At 47.0% G+C, this 21,274-nt stretch overlaps 2 protein-coding genes across 3 annotated transcripts in view; both read left to right on the plus strand.

Moving 5' to 3' along the window:
* HEYL (hes related family bHLH transcription factor with YRPW motif like) overlaps positions 1-21,274 on the plus strand; it is a 128,668-nt gene that overhangs the window by 52,686 nt on the left and 54,708 nt on the right. The window lies entirely within an intron of this gene.
* Positions 1-21,274, plus strand: part of HPCAL4 (hippocalcin like 4) — a 43,775-nt gene that overhangs the window by 7,124 nt on the left and 15,377 nt on the right. The window contains exon 1 of one of the 2 annotated variants that reach the window (XM_082229556.1): positions 17,230-17,461. The exons of the other annotated variant lie outside the window; for it this stretch is intronic. The gene's annotated coding sequence lies outside the window, so the exon portion shown is untranslated. Of the gene's footprint in view, positions 1-17,229; positions 17,462-21,274 lie in introns of those variants that run through there. 2 annotated transcript variants of the gene reach the window in all.

Genomic DNA, 21,274 nt, shown 5'->3' on the forward strand with positions numbered 1-21,274 from the left:
GGTGGGTGAACAGAAGGTTAATTTAAGGTAGTGCAGGCAAGGCACACCTCAGCATCTCCTGGCACTGCTGCCCCGCAGCATCTGCCGCCTGAGGCAGCTGTATTACTCTGCTTAATGGTAGGTCCGGCCCAGTGAACCTGGTGGTGGTTAAGTGTCAGTGGGTGATCCTGAGGTCTGGTTTAATGCAAGTGAGGAAAGAAGATTACTTTCTTCTCCCACATTTTCCTCCTATTTCTAAATTGCTTGCATGCATTCCCTCCCGCCAGGCTCACAGCTGTGCACTCTAGAGCAACAGCCCTCTGGACACACCCTGGTGATGATGACAACAGCTGTCTCTGAAGGCGGTTAGGGATGCTCAGCTCGTGGTGGGCATCCACTTGGAATGAAGGCAGCAGCAGGAGGAGGCCGGGTGATCTGCAGAGGCTGGAGTTTTGCTGGCTCATCCATTTGGGTTGCAAATGCCACGAGGAGGGAGGGGCACGAAAATCTGGGGCACAAAAGCTGCCTGCTGTCGCCCAGAGAGGGAAAGGGAAGCGTCTTGGCCCCATTCCCAAAGCACGATGGTCAAGGAGGGAACGTGGTGGGGAGGGGGCTGTTTCTGCTTCTCCGGGCCTGACATGAATGCATTAGCCTCCTGAACCAGATCTCTCATCTTAGGCAAGTGGCAACCCAGGTGATGCTGATCGGCACTGACAAGCAGCCACTACTACTCTCTCCGCCTTTGAACGTAGCTGGCGATGCAGAACGCATGAGTTGCCCCACAGCGAGGAATAATTCGTTTCTCTGGGTAGGACGGAAAGAAGCATGGGCTAAGCCTTACAGGGTCTGACTGTAGGATGTAGGGCCAGTGGAGTGGATCCAAGATTGCAGATTCTGAGGAAGAGGCAAGATGGCATACCTCTGACAGGCTGAGAAAGCAGATATCTAGGACCTGAATTCCCTCGCTGAAGCTCCAGTGCTGATTTTAATTATTTGGTTAGATATAAGAACATAAGAAGAGCCCTGTCAGATCAGACAAAAGGCCCCTCTAGTCCAGCATCCTGTTCTCACAGTGGCCCACCAGATGCCTGTGGGAAACCCAAAAGCAGGACTTGATGGTGGCAGCACTCTCCCCTCCTGTGATTCCCAGCAACTGGTATTCAGAGAGACATGCTGCCTCTGGCAGTGGAGGTAGAATCCAGGCACTGCGGCTAGTACAGTGGTACCTCGGGTTAAGTATTTAATTCGTTCCGGAGGTCCGTACTTAACCTGAAACTGTTCTTAACCTGAAGCACCACTTTAGCTAATGGGGCCTCCTGCTGCCGCTGTGCTGCCAGAGCACGATTTCTGTTCTCATCCTGAAGCAAAGTTCTTAACCTGAAGCACTATTTCTGGGTTAGCGGAGTCTGTAACCTGAAGTGTATGTAACCTGAGGTACCACTGTAGGTACATATATAGCAAACTCTGCAACTGGGCATATCAAGCCACCTGGCCCTTGGTCTGGATTCTATCTGAAAAATATTGAATGGTGATTGACGCAGAGTAGGGTGTCGTGAAGGACCCTTTTGGGTAGACCTGGAACAGAGACCTTATTTGCAAACAGGGCTGAGTCCCAGAGCTTGTGGCCCAACTGAAAAAGTGAAGTGGGCTTTCTCCACATCACTCAGGGCTCATCCAGACGTCCTTTTGTGTAGCGCTTTCTTGGCACAGGTCCGCACTTTAAAGCTCCATGTCTGAGTAGGTTTTTTGTTGTTGTCCTGGTGCTTCCCTCAGGAAAACCCACATTTTACCACTGAATTGGGGCAAATGGCCATCCACAGAAAACCCTGGGGAGAAAGGAAGCTACCTTTCCCCAGGTACGGTGACCCAGTCCACTCTGCCACTCCTAGGAGATGCACTCCTGCAACCTCTCTGCAGGTGCTCCACCAGGATCCTCTCAGGGTTGCTGTGGGTGGTGGGAGCCACTGTGAGCCCTCCAGTCTGAGAGCATCCTTCCTTTGCAGCATGGCCACAAGCATCAGGTTCCTCCAGGTAACTATTTACAGAGCATCCGTCCTGATCTGCTTGCGCAAAGCTTATACAGAGGTTAGGCTATGTCTGACCTTTGGTGAGCATTTGTTCATGCCACATGTTTCAGTGCATTTTCCTGTCACATTCCACCCCGCAAAAGGTCTGGGTTGTGTGTGGTGTTTTTTGGGATTTGCTGCCTATTGTCTATTTTAAACTGGAACTCCCTGCCTACTGAGATTAGCAGGCTGTACTCTTTTTGGTGCCTGCTAAAAACTCTTGTTTAGACAACCCAGATGCTTAGGAAGTTGAAGTAATTTTAATCTGCTTTAGTATTTTAACTTTTGCATGCTTTAATGTAGGGTTGTGAATTTTTCTTGCCATTATTATTTTATCTTTTTGTAAACTGCTCTGAAGTTTTCTTTTACCATCAGGCGGTGTATAAACTTTATGAAATGAATGAATGAATGAATGAAATGCTTTGATCCTCTTTAATTGCGCAAACCTAAATCTGATATATGCTTGAATTCCTCTTGCAAAATAGTGGCCGTCAGGAAGCACTCATTGATACCCTCTGGCACCTCTCTGACACACACTGTTTAAATCCAGATACTGTTGCCCTCAAACTGCTACTTGTATTGCTTCTGTCCGTAGTCAGAGCACGCCTGTCCTCAGGATGCTTCCCACACACTTGCTTGTAGGCTGCAGCATCTAACCCACCTGGACTGAGAAAGGCAACTTTCCCCTTTGCCACACCAGTCACAGACCCCCTTGCTTGGATGCCCTGAGGCATTCTGGCAAAATGCATCTGCCCCCTTGGAAAGGCACCAGGCAGGCAGGCAGGCAGGCAGGCAGGGTGTGACTGGCCGTCCTCCGTGCCTTGCTCAGCATCTCTACTGGTGGCTCGGTCAGTCCTGTATCTCCATGGAGACAGCCAATCATGGGCAGACATCTTCTTTTCTCTCTCCACCCTGAAATTCATCACTGCTTGGTCCCACTGGAGTGTTTAAAGACAAAATGCAAATTGTTGCCTGTGCTGTAATTATCGCTGTGAGGTGCAAAGGGCTGCATTTCTAGGGACATCTTAAGCTCAGGGTGCATCTCAGCAGTGAAACAAACAAAAAATTGGGAGGGTGTTCAGTGCCGGGATTTTCAAGAGGGGATAAGGCATATGAGATTATGCTCCTATGCAGAGGACATTGAAGGAGATGGAGGCCAACATGATGGGCAATGTGGTCCTAAGCCAGCCTTTCTCAACCCTGTGCCTTCCAGATGCTTTGGGCTACAGCTCCCAACACCCCACAGGCTGAATGATGTTGGGGCTGATGATGACTGTGGCAGATGGGAATCCCAATCCAAAACATCTGGAGGGCACCAGGTTGAGAGAGGCTTCCCGGTCCTGTCTCACTTCAGTGAACAAATGTGTTACTCCTCCCTGTTTTCAGCCTCCAAAGGATGAATGCCACTGGGCTTTCACCTGCCTGAGCCTGCTCCCTGTCCACAAGGCAGAAAGGGGTGACTTTGGGAGACCACCAAGTTCTGCCTTGCCTGCCTAGCACACTCCCTTTTCATGATGCCCACACTGCGGGTGCCCCCTTACTTTCAGCTGTATATCTCAGACTAGGAGCCATGTGGAATGTGAGACTATGGAGGTGGAGCAATTTCAGTTTCTAGGAGGATGAACTGTATGCTATGGGCTATGAAAGCTTCTCTCCAGGTTAACCACTCTCCATTAATGTGTTGTGATATTTGCACTGAACTGGAAAGACCGCTAGTACATGAGCATTACTGTAAGGACATAAGGTGAGCCTGTAGCAGGGCCAGGCCAATGGCCCACCCAGTCCAGCAGCCTAATTTTGCAGCAGCCCACTCAATGCCTGTGGGAAGCCCGCAAGCTGGACCCTGCCCACCTGCTATTCTCAGCAACTAATATTCAGAGGCATAATGCCTCTACAGTGGAGGTAGAACAGAGCCATTGCGGCTAGTAGCTGTTAATTGCCTTGCGGCTGGTGAATTAGGAAGGCTCCCCAATCAAATCTCACCCTCCCACCTGCAAACCCACAAGGTGGCCATAGGTAGGCTAACACCTTCCATATTCAGCATCCTAAGATAAGGATATAAGCCTGTTTTGAAGGCTTGTTGGGATGTGGGTGGCGCTGTGGGTTAAACCACAGAGCCTAGGAATTGCCGATCAGAAGGTTGGCGGTTCGAAACCCCGCGACGGGGTGAGCTCCCATTGCTTGGTCCCTGCTCCTGCCAACCTAGCAGCTTGAAAGCACGCCAAAGTGCAAGTAGATAAATAGTTACCGCTCCGGCGGGAAGGTAAACTGCGTTTCCGTGCGCTGCTCTGGTTTGCCAGAAGTGGCTCAGTCATGCTGGCCACATGACCCAGAAACTGTACACCGGCTCCCTCGGCCAATAAAGCGAGATGAGCACCACAACCCCAGAGTCGGTCACGACTGGACCTAATGGTCAGGGGTCCCTTTACCTTTACCTCTGAAAGCTTGTCAGAACTGTAGAGTTGGGAAGATCCCATGAGTAATCTAGTCCAACCCCCTGCAACTGTGGTGAAGTATGTGAAGTGTTTTAAGGACCCTAGAAGCACCCTCTAAATGCTAGCTCCTGCTTGATATTTTTGCTGGGTCTTGTTCCGTACCCTTTCTGATTCCCTCAGTTCCCTGTACTCAGAAACGGACGGAAGTTTTCTGAGGCAGCTTTTCTCCATGAGCGCACGCAGCAAGAAGCAATCCAAGGGGGCCCTGCCCTGCCCCCCCTTGGGGATACAATACTACTAAGGGGAAGGCATTGCCTTCTGCTTGGAAGGAGCTGACTGTGCGTATAAAGGAAGCTGCACAGTGACACAGAAAACTGCCCACCGGGGACCCCCTCCTCTCTCTACCTCAGATGCTGCCGCCGCTGTTGCTGCTGCTGTGAGCCAATCCTCAACTATCCCATATATGGTCATAGCTGTGCTTAGCAGAGCCCTGCAAAAAAAGATTCATCCGTGTGCAACTGATGCTGCAACCTATCAGGAAAGAGGCTTCTAGGAAAAACCAGGTCAGATCGTGGCAGGGTCTCCTCTCTCCCACCCCCACCGACACCCTTCCCTTCCTCCTGGAGGGTCCTCTCTCAGCTCTGCAGCTTGACCCTGGAGGTTATCTGTACAAGATTCCCTTCTGACCTCTGGCTCCAGGATACCTCTTGCTACTTGCCATACTCCCAAGGAGAGGAGGAGGAGGAGGAGTGCTAAGAGACACCAGGGGCTGGTTCCATTGTGACGCTCTCTCCAGTGATAGTCCTCCCTCCCCAATATCTTTGGAATAATTCCCGGGAAGGAATGCAGGTGGGAGGGGGCTTGTCCCTCTCCCTGCTTTCAAGCCTTTAACAGCCACTTGGTGGATAAACATTTAGCGAGAGGAACTGTTCCTGGCATGGGGAGAAGTAGCAGCAAAAGATACCACTTGTTTATTTTCTGCGTCTCAGGCTGCTATTGGAGGCAGAGGAGCAGGGCTGGTAAAAAACGTTGGCAACCGACCATGGGAAAAAGGATATGGTTGTGTTGGGGCTGGTTCTCTCCCCCCACACTTGGGGTGCCTCCAGTATTTTGCAGGAGGGATCCAAGGGGATAATGCTCAGTTAAAGCAGATTAAAGGGTTATTATTATTATTTATTGAATTTATATACCACCCTATACCCAGAGGTCTACAGGGCAGTTCTGTAGCTCTGGTGCAACATTCCACTTTTAAAAAAGCAACAACAGACCTTTTGCTGCAAAAAAGAGGCAGGGTAAAGAAATGATCAATGGGAAGGTGTGTAAACAAGCAAATGAGGACCAATGCAGGACATTGTTGTGTAACTGCCCCAGGACAGATGCTCAGACCACACAATAAAACCCTACCCTCCCTGTGAGCCAATCAGGAGGGATGCCCAGATCAAGCTGACCTCCAGAGGAGGCCTTCTTCTGTGCTTGAAGAGACACAACGCACTAGCACCCTGTTTGACACATCCCAGTTCTTTTTTTCCTTTTCTTTATTTGTTCAGTTTGCATCCCCTTTTCCCACCATATGTTGCATACGTTGGCTAAAACAACAATACAAACTCAATACAATCTAATAATTAAACAGCAATCAAATGCAAAATTAATAAAATAAAAACAAGGCCGGTTAAGCATCAATGAAAGTAACCATTTCAAACCAAGTTGGGGGTGGATAAATCTGTCATTTTCTGCTTCTCATCCTCCCCCCATTTTCAGTTCTCCCCATTTCCCACATAAAGGTAAAGGTAAAGGTACCCCTGCCCGAACGGGCCAGTCTTGACAGACTCTGGGGTTTGTGCGCCCATCTCACATCTATAGGCCGGGGGCCAGCGCTGTCCGGAGACACTTCCGGGTCACGTGGCCAGCGTGACAAAGCTGCATCTGGCGAGCCAGCGCAGCACACGGAACGCCGTTTACCTTCCCGCTGGTAAGCGGTACCTATTTATCTACTTGCACCCGGGGGTGCTTTCGAACTGCTAGGTTGGCAGGCGCTGGGACCGAGCAGCGGGAGCGCACCCCGCCGCGGGGATTCGAACCGCCGACCTTTCGATCGGCAAGCCCTAGGCGCTGAGGCTTTTACCCACAGCGCCACCCGCGTCCCAATTTCCCACATAAATTTGCTTTAAATAAATAAATAAATAAAAGACCTAACCATTCACCAATATTTTAGTGCCCGTGTCTCATAATAGATACATTTTAATGTAATTTTGCCTAATGTTTGCATTTTTGCAAATTATTTCCCATAATATAATGCATTTCTGTATGTTATTTTCACTAATATATGCATTTTTATGCACATTTTCCCCCAGTTCACACATTTTTGTACTCCTGTTTTGGTTGGAGAAGTGCACCACAAAATTCAGTGAAGTGCGAATTTCAAAGGATAGATGTTTCCATTCACATATTGTTTCAGGAAGTATGAATTAACATGCAAGCCAAACCAAATTTCTCTCCCATCCTTAAACAAAATGCAAAATATTTTCAAGTCAGCTTACGGGCCAAAGGCTGGTCTAAATAAAAAAACCATTTGGTTACTAGCCAAAGGCCATCGGAAATGGAACTAGCCAGGTTCCCTTGTCAAGGAGTTCCAGAGCCTGGGAGCAGCCACCAAGAAGACCCTCCCTTGAGTTCCACTAGATGTGCTTCGGATATCGGTGGGACAAAAAAAGACAAGCCTCTCCTGGCAAACTTGTATGGGAAAATGCAGTCTTTCCCATGCGTGTGTATCTTTTTATTATTATTATTTATTTGATTTTCAAAAAAGAGAGAGAAAGAGGAAAAAACAAAGAAGAAAGGTGGCAAAGTTACATCTAAATGTCCTACATATTCACATATTGAGATTACTCTGAATCTCCTGACTTCCCCCATCCCATCTGTGGGTCCTCTTAATTCTGTTTTCATCTGCATATCAGTACTCTCCAAAATTTTCGTTTTCCTAAGTTATCTATAGTTTCTATTACATTACAAGTGTATTTAAAATCCTGCTAATGTTTTAACCTGTTTACAATAATTTTGCATATGCATTATAAACATTTCCCATTCTTTTATAAATTTCTTGTCTTCTTGGTTCCTAAGTGTAATGGGAATTGTAGTTGCTTGTGTGTAAGTCACCAACTTCCCTAAACTGCTTGTTGTTTAAACCTTTCCCTAACTGAAGCGCACTCCTGTGCGTCTGCTTCAGTCGCTGGCAGAATCCGTTGGTGGGTGTTTCCTAAATTTTTTCCAACATAAGAATTCCTTGACAGCCAGTCTCCACCTAGCCTCTCTGCGCGGAAGCCTTCTGCGCAGAGTAGGTGTGCCCAGTGGTGGTCCGGCACTCTCCCCGCTGATCTCACTGGAAGAGTCCCTGAGCCTTCCCTCCAAAGTGCTCTCATTCCCTCCTTCCTTCTTGGTGTCCCCTTGATTCCCTTCCCCCTCGGAAACCCCCCCCTCTCCTTGCTGGTTCCCTCTCCTGCACTATCGGGGCGACTTCTCTCTCTGCTGGTCTCCGATGTCAGTTCCCTGACACTAAGCTTCCCAGTTAATTTTGCCATTTTGGCATAGTCCATCAACTTGGTCTGCCATTTTTCTTTTGTCTGGGTTGTCTCTTCCTTCCATCTCTGGGCTAGCAATATCTGGGCAGCCGTTGTAGTACAGTGGTACCTCTAGTTACAAACTTAATTCGTTCCGAAGATCTGTTCTTAACCTGAAACTGTTCTTAACTAGAGGCATGCTTTCGCTAATTGGGCCTCTTGCTGCCGCTGCGCCGCCAGCACACAAATTCTGTTCTCATCCTGGGGCAAAGTTCTCAACTCAAGGTAACTCTTCCAGGTTGGCAGAGTTTGTAACCTGAAGTGTTTGTAACCTGAGGCCTTTGTAACTCGAGGTACCACTGCATACATAAATAATTTATTCTGTTCTTTTGGAATCTCAGTACCTATAATTCCTAGTAAAAAAGCTTCTGGTTTTTTAACAAAGGTTAATTTAAACATTTTTTCATTTCATTATATATCATTTCCCAGAATTTTTTGATTACATTACAGTTCCACCACATATGATAAAAGGTACCCTCTTTTTCTTTACATTTCCAGCATATATGTTACTTGTTCTATACATTTTTGATAGTTTAACTCTGGTTAAGTACAACTGATACATCATTTTCATGCAGTTTTCTTTCAATTATGAGCATGCCATAAATTTCAGATTGGTTTTCCATAGCCTCTCCCAATCCGCCATTTGTATATTATGTCCCACATCTCTCACCCATTTTATCATCACAGATTTTACCTATTCATCTTTCGTATCCCATTCCAGGAGCAAATCATACATTTTAGACAGTAGTTATTTTCCAAAATCTCTTTTTGAAATTTTGATAATTCATAACTAAAACATTTCTTTTTATCGGCTTTAAAAAAGCAATTTAATTGATGATATTTTAACCAATCTGTTACCTGTTCTCTCACCTCTTCAAAATCTTTTAGTTTTACTTGGTTTTCTACCTTGGTTAACCTCTATATGTTGGCCAGTTTGTCCTCATATTTACTTTCTTCACAGATAGTGCTTCTAACAGGGAAAGCCACCAGGGTGTTTTTTGTTCCAGTAAATCTTTATACTTCTCCCATACTTTAAAATATGATTTTCTTATTATATGATTCTGAAAGCCTTTGTGTACCTTCACTTTGTCGTACCATAAATATGCATGCCATCCAAATCTATTATTATGTCGTTCTAGATCTAACACATCTCCATTTTTCAAAATTATCCAGTCCCGGATCCAGCAAATGCAAGATGCCTCATAGTATAATCTCAAATCTGGCAGAGCGAAACCTCCTCTTTCAATTGTATCTGATAGTAATTTATATTTTATTCTTGGTTTCTTCCCTTGCCAGATAAATCTAGAAATATATTTTTGCCATTCTTTGAAGTATCCCATGTGTGTGTGCCTACTGTAAATTTTGGAAAGTTGTTGGTCGATTTGGAGATATCACCAAACTCGGCACAAGTGTTCATGGGGTGGGGACAGTGGTCTTTGTAGACTGGTATGCCAGGCACCATTTGAATCAAGATGGTGGACTGAAATATGACTTTGGCATGTTATCACCTGATTTTTGGTGTGATGGGCCAAACTGCACTAATTTGGATAGCTCTGAAGACATTGTCACCACATTTGCTGGGACGTCACCAAATTTGGCATAATGGTCCAGACCAATGTGCAGCAATTCACACAGTTCTGAAAATATTGTTGCCCAATCTTCTGTGACGGTTCCAACCTGTGCCAGTATAGATATATTTGAAAGTATCCGGGCCCAACTCAAAATGAGGGTTCCTGAGGGGGAGACAATCTTCCTCTGTGTTTGGTGCCGGGCTCCATTTTGAATCAGCACGGCAGCCTGGCGCATGGCTTTGGCATGACTTTGCCCAATCTGGCATTGTGCGTCCAAGCTTCTTGGCTGAGTGGGGAATTGAACCCTGGTCTCCCAGGTCCTAGCCCAAAACTAATCACTACACCACACTGGTTTTCCACTGTAGGATTTTGTAGGTCATGACTAGCACCTTGAATTGTGCCTGGAAAACAGATGGGTCACCAGTGATGCCATTGTTTTAATGCAGAGTGTCATATGTTTCTTATAATTTGCCTGACTCAATAGCCTGGCTACAACATTCTGAACTTGCTGAAGTTTGCGAACAGCCCCGTGTAGAGGTTATCACTGTACTCTAAATTAGATTGTTTATTGATTACATTTGTTAGATGCCTGCTACTACTAAAAACACATACGAGATAGTGATAGCCACCAACTTGAATGGCTTGGATTAGGCATATTCATGGAGAGCAAGTGCCCTCTGACTTCTGGATGCCTGAAAATAGATGGATCAGAATCATAGCTGTCAACCTTCCCTTTTTTTGCAGGAAATTCCCTTATTCCAGCGCCGTTTCCCGTTGCTTCCCACTGCTATCCCGGATTGTTAGATATCCCGTAGACTGTCCCCGGGACAGGTGAGGCTGCTGATCCCTTAATTTCGAGGCTGCTGATCCCTTATTTTCAAATCTGAAAGTTGACAGCTATGATCAGAATCTCACCACTTTTTGCTTCATTCTGTAGAAACGAGCATTTAAAAAACTCATAACTACAGTATGTCCTCCTGCACCCTCTGCTGGTCTCGCCTTGGTCATGACATCCTTTCAAATATGGCTCTAGCTTGGAGGTTCTGTTTTGAAAAGAGAGGGGCATTTTGGAAAAATAAGAGGCAGGACTGCCTCCTGCTGCTGCCGAAGGCCAGCAAGCAACTGCAGAATGTCTAGAGCAGGATGAAAACTACCTAGCTTCAAAATGTATTTGATAACTCATCTTGTCTAGAACTGTAATCAGGTAACAGATTACTGCATTGTACCCAATGCAGACTCTCCAGCTTCATAACTAGCCAATCTCTGTCTCTCCCCTGCCTCCCATTTACCATATAATCTGGTGAAGAGTTCTGGAGAGCTCAAAAACTGGCATACCCTTTTGTGGCCTAATAAAAGTCACATTTTGACATTTTTCTTATGGGCTCACACAGCTACTTCTACTTTTCAATTCAGTATTGATCCAGTGTCATGGCAAATCAAGTGTCTTAGAATTTAAGCTTCTAATGTAGTAGATTATTTACTTTCCTTGTGGAAGGGCTGAATGTTCAGTCCTTGTCATCTCCAAGTCAGGACCCTTGTCTGACACCAGGGAAGCCAGCCAGGATAGTACTTAGGGAGGTGGACCAATGGCCTGACTCTGGGTAAGGCAGCTTCCCCTCCCCAATTTCTGTTTTAGGAAACATTCAGGGCAGCTAACAAATATTTAAGAAGGCATGAAATGCTTAAGATACAGACAATGAAACATGGATGAGGCAAAATGTAATGAGTTATTTTTAAAAATTTATCTTCCACATTTTTAAAGCAAGCTGGAATGGGTCGCACAAGTTTTAAAAAACAGGAAAATAACATAACAAAACTATACTATACACACAGGAATTACTTAAAAGCAGCCATCACTGTCATATTGCACCAATAACATGAATTAATGTATATCCACCAAAATAAAACAGAACTAATAAATATACTGAGTTAATTATAACAATAGCAGTAACCCTGAAGACACCCTAAGAAGGTAAACTCTGTGTGTCACAGGAGTGTGCTAATCAGTGATCACACACGTCAAAGATGGGGTTAACTATTTACTAGCAAAAATATGACCTCCACAGACTTGGCTGAGTGTCAGGCCTAATGAGCAGAGCAGCTCATTCCCAGTGGTCTTCCTTCATGAAATCAGTTGCCAAGCAATTGCAGGCAGCCAACCTCTCCTCTGCCCTTTTCATGCCTCTTCTGGTTCTGGGAGACAAGGGGGGAGACCCTCATGACTCCACCAGCCCAGCTGATCTCTGCCTCTTGGCCTCCCTCATTCCACTTTCCTGCTTCAGCTTCTGCTTCTGCTTCTTGACTGCTCTCTGCCACAGACTTTCCCAGCTCACTAAGCACTGTTACCTATTCAGCTTCCTCCTTCCAGTCTTTTCTTCTCTTTCCCCTCTTACTATTTATCATTCTCCCACCACCACTCCTGGGCTCTGAGCCTTCATCCCTTGGTGGTTCTCCAGCTGCTTCCTCCCACCATTCCTCTGCGTCCAACCAGTCCATGACACCAGAGGCGTAGCAAGGTCAGGTGGTACCCAGTGCGATTTTTTTTTGGTTATCTCCCCACATTGCATTTTTGGGAACGTTGCCCTGAGTTGTTGACCTTTTTTTAGAGACGGTTAGCCCGCTGGGGGTGCCAACGCCACCTGGCAATCGCAATAAACCAACCACCGATTGCATAAAAGCGCCCATCGGGGATGCAACCACCACCACCCGGGGGGTGCAAATAACGCCTGCCAGCGGTGCCAGGCTAATCGTTGGACGTATTTGTGCAATCAGCGGGCAGATTTTCACAATGACGATGGCTCAAATTGTGATCTGCCGGCCGGGGGTGAGAGCACCACCATGCCAATCCGCACGGGGGGGAGGGATTTTTTCACACACACCCCAGGCATGACACCCGGGCCTGACTGCACCCCCCTTACAACGCCCCTGCATGACACCCTGATTCAGGGTGATTGTTTGTAGCAAAACACAATTGCAGTACCAAGTGTGGAAAAACAATGTGGGATGGAGATTCTAAGGGCTATTGTGGCTTTAACAGAAAAATTCCTCTTTGCAGATTCAGCTCATTTTATTCCTTCCTGTCCAATGCAGTTGTGGGAGGAGTGATGAATAATCTCTTAATTAGTCCTCTTCTATTGAGAGACAATTCACCACTGATCCCCCAGTTTGCACTCCACAGGAAGCAATAAAAAGGGCGAAATCTGAAAGTAAAAAAAAACTTTTAACTAATATTGCAAGGGAACTTTGCTCCATGGGACAAACTGTTGAGTATACATTATAGACAGATATTGGCTGTAGCAAAAGGTGTTGCCAAACATAACACTATACATGCTACACAGCACTTGCATTTTAATTCTGCATCTAGCTGATGCATGAAAAGCAATGCCTTTGCTCTGCTGAAAGACTGTAATATGAAAACAAAAACAATCCGCACAACTACCCTTGCATCCTCCTTCTTCCATGCTCTTGGGGAATGTGTGTGCTTTGCTGGCAGAGAAAATGATCCAGTAGCCAATGATCTATTGACCTCCAGAAGTGGAATGGGGACAACAAAACACAATCCACCTTAATTGCTAATGCTTTGGAAGGTGGATCCTGCCTCCCCTACCCCAACAGTCAGAGATCCTGGATTCCCTTGGCCTCACAAATTATCTGATTCAATTAATCTTTCATAAATATTTCAAGGCTTCAGAGGATCATGGAAAGGGGAGGGGGAAATGTTGCGGGATTTTTAATTGATAGCTCTCTCTCCCCCCCCCCTTTCACAAACCTGTTGGTAACACCAGTCTGCACTTTAAAGTGCCTTGTCTAATTGGGTATTGTTGTTGCCCCCCACAACCCCGCTCTTTGACAGAGCAAATGGCAATCCACAGAAAACCCGAATTGCTGTTTGTTCATATTCGGTGTTACAGAGCAGGTTTTTGAAGGGGAAAGCACTGGAATTGTCTCATCAAAGCTAATGCACCAGCCAGCCCTGGTATGCACACACACTCACAATGGTGTAATGGTAAATTTTGAAGTGCAAGAGTTCATCATGACATGGCAGTCCAAAAATGCAGGCAGCTGGGTTAATTACACTTGATATACACCAAGAGCCTTGGCCAGTACAGCTCAGGATTGTCTACACCAACCTTCCTTGGGTCATCAGATGTTGCTGGACTATGCTTTCCATCAGGAGTGCCAACTTGAATAAAAATGGGCGGGGGGGGGGAGTGGGTCAGGTAAGCCAAGCCCTGCATAATCAGCCACAAGACAATATACATGCACACCATTTGAATGGCAATGCCAATTAACTTGGGGGGGTCTCCTCAAATACTTTATTGGGGGGAGCTGAATGGACCTTGACCCCTAGGAGTTGGCTCCTATGACTCCCAACATCCTGGACTACTGGCTAAAGTGGCTGGAGGTGGTGGGAGCTGCTGTCCAATAATACCTGAAGACCCAAAGCTAAAGGAGGCTTGTCCACAGGGGCCAGCACCATCTCTCCAGAGGTTTCCTGGTCCCATGCCAAGCTGCCACCAGGTGCTCTATCCCTGAGCTACGGTCCTTCCCAGTGAACTCTGCATGTGAACATATGAAGCCTTTAGACACTGAGTCTGTCGTGCCCCAAATTTCCTACTTCATCTAGGGTCTCAGGCAGGGAAGGGTCTCTTGCATCCCCTGAGAAATCAGAGATGAAACTGGATGCCTTCTTCATGCAAAGCAACTGTTCTATGCCTGAGTGATGGGCCCTTCCCTAGCCTGGTGTCTTTATGGCTGTCCTCAGGGAGATGCCCCTTTTTGCCATTTCTACTGTCTCGGTTGCTTTAATGTTTCTCTCTGACATTTCAAACAGGATTGGCTGGCTTTGGGGGGCCAGGGGAGGTAGCCTGGCCCCCTCCTTCTGTTCACATAGGTCCCTTTTGGTTATAAAATAAGCTCCCCCTCAAAAAAAAAAAAAGTCTCTGTAACCTTCAGGATAGGCTGTTGCAGCCAAGCACTGAGGAGGAGGGGGGATCTTCCATATCATGGGCAGTTGCCATGGAAATGCTTCACATTTGTTTCTGAAATCTGCTTCTCCCTCTTTTTAAAGATCATGACGACAGATTTCTCACAAAAGAAACTGTATCTCCTTCCCTCTGTCTGAACCTTGTGTAGTGATGGAGCAGGTGAGACCTCGGTCCTGCCCAGGAGCTGAGTGGAGAGTGAAGCTGCCTGGTCTCAGAGGGCTCCTGCTGATTGTGACAACAGTGGGGCAAGGGAAGAGGTAGTTGATTTTCCTCACACTCAAAGGGTGGGAAGGACCAGTCCATCCAACTGGCATGGGTTCCTTAAATGATCAGAGTCAAAAGGGAAGATACATTGCCCATCCAGTAACCTTCAAGTCATGGGGTATCTACAGGACCTGCTTCTGTTGCCTTTGCTTGTTTATTAACAACAAAGTAGTTTATTGAATTTACTTTTCGCTTTAGAATTTCATCAACCAAAGGGCCCTTCCCCAAGGAAGTTACAGAGCAAATGCTGACACTTGAAAAGGCATTGAGGAGGGAAAGGAGAAACAAAACAAGGGAGTGTGCAGGAGCCCAGCCTTCCCAAACCGGGTGCCCTCCATATACTTTTTGACTACAACTCCTACACTGCCCCCAGGGGATGGGCAGTAGATTGGGGAAGCTTGCTCGAGATCCTGTATTGGGCATTAAATTTGTGTGAGCCAGTGTGGTGTAGTGGTTAGGAGCGGTAGTCTCGTAATCTGGTGAACCGGGTTTGCGTCCCCGCTCATCCACATGCAGCTGCTGGGTGACCTTGGGCCAGTCACACTTCTTTGAAGTCTCTCAGCCTCACTCACCTCACAGAGTGTTTGTTGTGGGGGAGGAAGGGAAAGGAGAATGTTAGCCGCTTTGAGACTCCTTCGGGTAGTGATAAAGCGGGATATCAAATCCAAACTCTATACCATCATTTCCCTCAGTCTTGACACAACCACACACCCTATCTTGTGGGTTCCCATCCACCTGTTCTGTTGCAGAACTTGGAATCCCAACTTCCATTTTGGAAAAAGAGTCCAGAGTTTACTTTACCCAGAACTCCTATTTGCTCTGTTGCCATTCCTTGCCCAAATATTCCAGCCAGATTCAAGCAGGAGGAGGGTCTCACCTCCAAGGCTCATCTCCAAGGCTAGGTTAACTAGCCAGTGTGGTGCAGTGGTTAGAGTGTGGGACTAAGATCTGGGAGTCCAGGATTCAAACTCCCACTCAGCCATGAAACTCACTTGGGGCAGTCACTCACTCTCATCCTAACCCACCTCACAGGGTTGTTGTGAGGAGAGGAGAAGTATGTATACCATTCTGAGATTCTTCGAAGAAAGGTGGGCTATAAATGTAATGTAATGTGGCTTTAGTCAGGAGTCACCCCACTGCATATCTGCAGTGCCAACACATCCTTAGGCTGGAAGTCAAGAGTGCCTCTCAGCATGTGCAGAGACACTGCCTTTACTTTAAAGCAGGCAATGGGGAACTTCTGCCTCTCCACGTGGGGGTGGCCTACAATTCCCATCAGCCTCGGCAAGCATGGCTAGTGGCCAGGGGTGGTGGGGTTGTAGTTCAACGACATCTGGAGGGCCAAAGGTTCCTTAAAGGTAAAGGTACCCCTGACCATTAGGTCCAGTCGCAGATGACTCTGGGGTTGCGGCACTCCTCTCGCTCTATAGGCCAAGGGAGCCGGTGTTTGTCCGCAGACAGCTTCCGGGTCATGTGGCCAGCATGACTAAGCCGCTTCTGGCAAACCAGAGCAGCGCATGGAAACGCCATTTACCTTCCCGCCGGAGTGGTACCTATTTATCTACTTGCACTTTGACATGCTTTCAAACTGCTAGGTTGGCAGGAGCTGGGACCGAACAACAGGAGCTCACCCTGTGGGTGTAGGTCAGTGGGGGAGCACATGTTTTGCATGCAGGAATCAATCAATCCATGGAATCTCCCAGACAGATCTGGGAGAGACCCCTATCTGAAACCCCAGAGAGCTGCTGCCAGTCAGTGTTGGCAGTACTAAGCTAGATTGAGCAATGGACTGACTGGGGATAAAGCAGCTTGCTCTTCCCCTCTGCCCCTTTCCACAGCATGTAATTGTGACTGTGCGTGAGTATCAGGCTAAAGAAGGGCTGGAACGAACCCTGATCAGGGAGAGCTGAGGCTTTTTAGAGGATGTCTTTCCAACTCTGTCTAAGGGCTTCTGGGTCCTGAGGGTAGCAACTGAGCCTCGGCACTGGGGCTGGCAGTCTGCTGCAATTACTTTCCTCCAAGCACTATGCATCTGTCTCCAGCACTGTGACTTATGAGCTTCCCTTGTTGTCCAAAAACAAAAGGGTCGGGCGGGAGAGCCCTTCAGGCAAGCAGGCTGGGACTTGCCTGATGCCAGGCGGGCAACGTGCCCTGGCAGCTCTCCTTTCAGCCTTGGTCTGGGCTGAGGAACAGGAGCAAAAGGCAGAGCCCCACCTGGAGCAGTGTGCGCTGACAGGCACTCGCTGCAGCCAATGAGGCTGAGAGGCAGGCCAGTGGGGCCCCTCCCTTCTCCCTGCTAGGAGGGGCACATACTGATACAAGAGGAGGCGGAGAAGCAATTCAGAAGGCAGAGCAGGTGAAGGAGGAGGAAGAAGGTGCCAAGCAGCAGCAGCAGCAGCAGCAGCAGCAGCAGCAGCAGCAGCAAGAGGAGCAGTCAAAACAGCAGGCAGCATCTCCTTCAGTGGATGGCTTAAGCGCTCCCTCCTGCTCTTCAAACTTCGCACCTGAGGTGGGCATCCCCTGGGGGCAGGCAGACCCACCAAGGTAAGCAACAGCCCTGGTGACCCCAGCAGTCCCAGAGGTTTGGGAAGAGCAATGGGGTGCGTGTGTTTGCTTGTGTGTGTGTTGATGCTTTTACAAGGAAGGCAATCCCTATCAACAGTGCTGCATTTATGGCATCTGCCTTGTCCTCTCTCTTCTGGTCAGGGCATCTCCTGTTGTCTATCCTTTAATTCAGGGGGATGCAGGTATCACCCAGGTGTCTAGCAAGCACATAGCTTCAAAGTGAGGTCCACTCACCTGTTTCACCACGATTATGCCAGGAAAAGCTGTCTTACCCCAAACCGATGGAAAATACCAGATGCTTTTAAAATATGCTCAATTCCTCGGCAGAGAAGTGAGTGGGTGGGTGGGGGGGGTTGGGATCAACTTTTATTGGAAGTCCGGCCACCCTAATCCCAAACAGATAGATTCCTCCCTTGCCTGGGAGGAAAAGCTCTCTGCACATGCTTAGGGATACCCATGACCTGATGCTTCTACCGTTGCATGTTCTAGGGCTGGCATGTGGAATTCAAAATGGGTTCTGCACATTGGCTCAGATGAAACCCTCCTTACAGTCCACCCCATTGGCATACTCCCTCCATCCAAACCCCTTGCTGTAGCAATCCCCCCCTTCCCAAATTATCTCTCTTCCCCTCTCTCTTCAACACCCCCTTTCAAAAAGAAAACAGACTTTGTGGATTCTGTGTCTGAGCGTATAAAATCTCAGAGTGGCTGGCACTGCAGTGGAGGGGGGGCGGTGGTGGTAGAGGGAGAACGTTCCTGCCTTTAGGAGCTAGCAGATGGGGAGAGGGAAGAAGGAAGCGAAGGGGGAGGTGTGTGATGTGGCCTCTTCTCTGGGCAGGGAGAGGGAACTGGCAATTCAGTTTTGCAGTTTGACTGTGCTCTCCAAAGACTGAGGGGGAATCCTTGTGCCCATTCTGCACTGATTTCCAACACTGCACAGACAAAAATAGGAATTCTTGCCTGTACTTGCAACACCCCCCATTCCCACGTAGCAGTTCAACCCCCACAGGTTGCTGGAAGTGGTTGTGTTCCTTCACTTTGCAGTGACCGCCTCTGAAGCGGGCGCTGCTAAGCAAAGTGGCCCTGGCAGTTTCCTAAGAACATGCAATAGAGCATTTAATCTTGGGGTGGATCTGCCTGGACTTGTGAAAAAGCGGGTGCTCGACACATTCACATTCAGCAATACTGGATAGGTGTTTTGAATGGTTCGAAAGGAGACAGGGCCTGGGCATTTGAAGCTGCCGTGCATGCGTTGATACACCCACGTACACTCAAGTCAAAAGGTCTCCATTCTGCCTACAGAGACCTAATGACCCTAAAGAGGGGGGCTGAACCCTGAAGAGCAGAAGTATGGCCAGGATTTGTTGGGAGGGAAAAGGTGAATCCTGACATTTTCCTTAAAAGGGCTAATGATTTATCTGGGAGAAGTACCAGAAGACAAGGGCACTTAAATAGGAACACTTAGTGTGCACATAATAATCTCTTGGAGCTAAAGCCTTGGCCCATCGGTTGAGGCCAGTGGTTTTGTGCACTCACAAACATTGTCTTACTCATTCAAGTGAACAACTGGAGAGGTCAGTAGACTGTTGCCCTTTTAGGATTCCCTCTCTGTCCTCCATAAAAATACAGTTTCAGATATCCTTGCAAGCAAGTCTGCAAAACCTACTAGACAACGCAGGGTTGACTGAAGCCATTTACGGCACACCAATGGCCTGAGGAGAGGGAAAGCGCCAACTCTCTTTCAGAACGCAAAACACTTCTCTTTTTTTTAAAAAAAAAAAAAAATATTTATTAAGTTTCCAACAAATTAAACAGAACACTACAAAAAAGCCAAAAAAGAAAACATACAATCCAATCCAATACATAATAATAATAATAATGAACAAAACAAACAATCATAATAAAAGAAACAAACAAGACAAAACAGAACAAAACAAAAACCATTTAAAATTTCAATTTCAACATCTTCTCTTTCTTTCCCTTATTTCCTCGGCTTCCTCACACCTCCCTTTTTGTATTCCACTTCTGTTAATTGTTTCAGCAATTCCTTTCCATCTTCCTCTGTTTTCTATCCTATAATTATCTTAACGCATTCATATTTTTCCCTTTAAAGCTCAATTAATCTATTTATACTTAATTCCAATACCTATCCATCTTCCCCTGTTTTCTATCCTATAATTATCTTAACACATTTTAACCTTATTTTCCTTTAATATTCTATTAATCTATTTATACTTAATTCCTTATAACATTTCTGCTGAAGCCATATAACTTCATTCCAACGTTCTTCTAACATTCATTAATTTTACAATATTTCTATAAATAATCTTTAAACTTTCCCCAGTCTTCTTCCACCGACTCTTCTCCCTGGTCTCGGATCTTGCCAGTCTTTTCCGCCAATTCCATCTAGTCCATCAACTTCATCTGCCATTATCCAACACTTCAGTGCTTCCAAGAGACAACCATTCCCTCAGCCAGCAAAAAGCAGATGGTTCACAACAAAGTTTAGGGGTCTGGCAGGGCAGGTGCACCTCCTTCTTTAGCATCCGTCAATATCTTAAGTTTTACTCGAACGCAAAACACTTCTCTGCTTGGAAGCAGCCCTGGTCTCCCAGAGGTTTGTCTTATTCACCATAGGTGAGTATTTACAAGCCAGAACTAAGACCAGAGTAGCAGGCATCAAATAAAGACCAGTCCTCTGCAAAATAGAACCCACAGTCAGACTTGTGAGGGGTTTCGTAAGGGATCAAGCATTTATGTGAAAGGAAGAAGTGTGGGGTTTGGAGCTCTGGGTTCAGTCCTCCAACCTTGGAAGAAATCTTGGTGTGCCTCTGAGCTCACAATTTCTCTCATTCATTTCAAATAATCCTGTGCAGGAGAACTTCCCAGTGGGTTGTGGCTCATGTTTATTATTAGCACATATGACTGGGGCTAACTGGACTTTCTCCTTTCACTACTGAAAGGTTGTTGGTCTCCATTCTCCTAGGGGCAATCTTGTCCTCAGCAGGTTTGCTTGGAGGAAACTTTCATTGATTTTGTGGGACCTCTGCGCAAGAATGCTTAGGAGGGCAGCTGCCTTAGGTGGACTCCCTTCTCTGTAAACAGGGAAATAGGAGGCAGATTAGGAGAGTGTGACTGGTTCGGTCACAGTGGGTGCAGAGCCTCAGGGGCGCCACAGGGGGTGCTGCAACCATGATGTAGAATGGAAGGTGAGAGGTGGGGTGGACTGCTGAATTTTGGCATCACACAGGGGGCCGCTGAATTTTAAGACCCCAAGATCTGCCACTGGGAATAGGATGGGGAAATGGGAGGTGGCCAAACAGCAGCTTCCAGAATAAAAGCCCACCACTTTGCAATATCCACCTCCAAGGGGAGGGTAGCAGGCTGGAGCAAAGTATTTTTTGCTTTAAATCTAAAGAGGAAGTGGTAGGGGTGTTGTTAGGCAAGGACCTGAGCCCTGGGCCTTTTGCACCAGGATTGTCTGACCCCGCCCACTTTAAATATAAGCTGAAAATCAGTTTATATGTGCATACTTACATAGAAAATCAGCATATGCATGTTATGCAAATGTGTGTTGTAGACTGGCTGAGCCCCACATCCTTTAATGACCTAGCAACACTCCTGAGGAAGTTGCCTGAGACCAGTTAGAAAAATGAGCAAGAAAAGCAGGGATGGGGGGAGATTTTGGAGGTGGGCAGGATGTGCTTGCAGGTGGGGGCTCAATACTGTGAACAAGTTATTGAGATACACCTCAGGCATGGATTTCCCCCATAAAGGCTAAATAGGGTGGGG

Source organism: Podarcis vaucheri, assembly GCF_965113315.1.
Source record: "Podarcis vaucheri genome assembly, chromosome: 7".
Lineage (NCBI taxonomy): Eukaryota > Metazoa > Chordata > Lepidosauria > Squamata > Lacertidae > Podarcis > Podarcis vaucheri.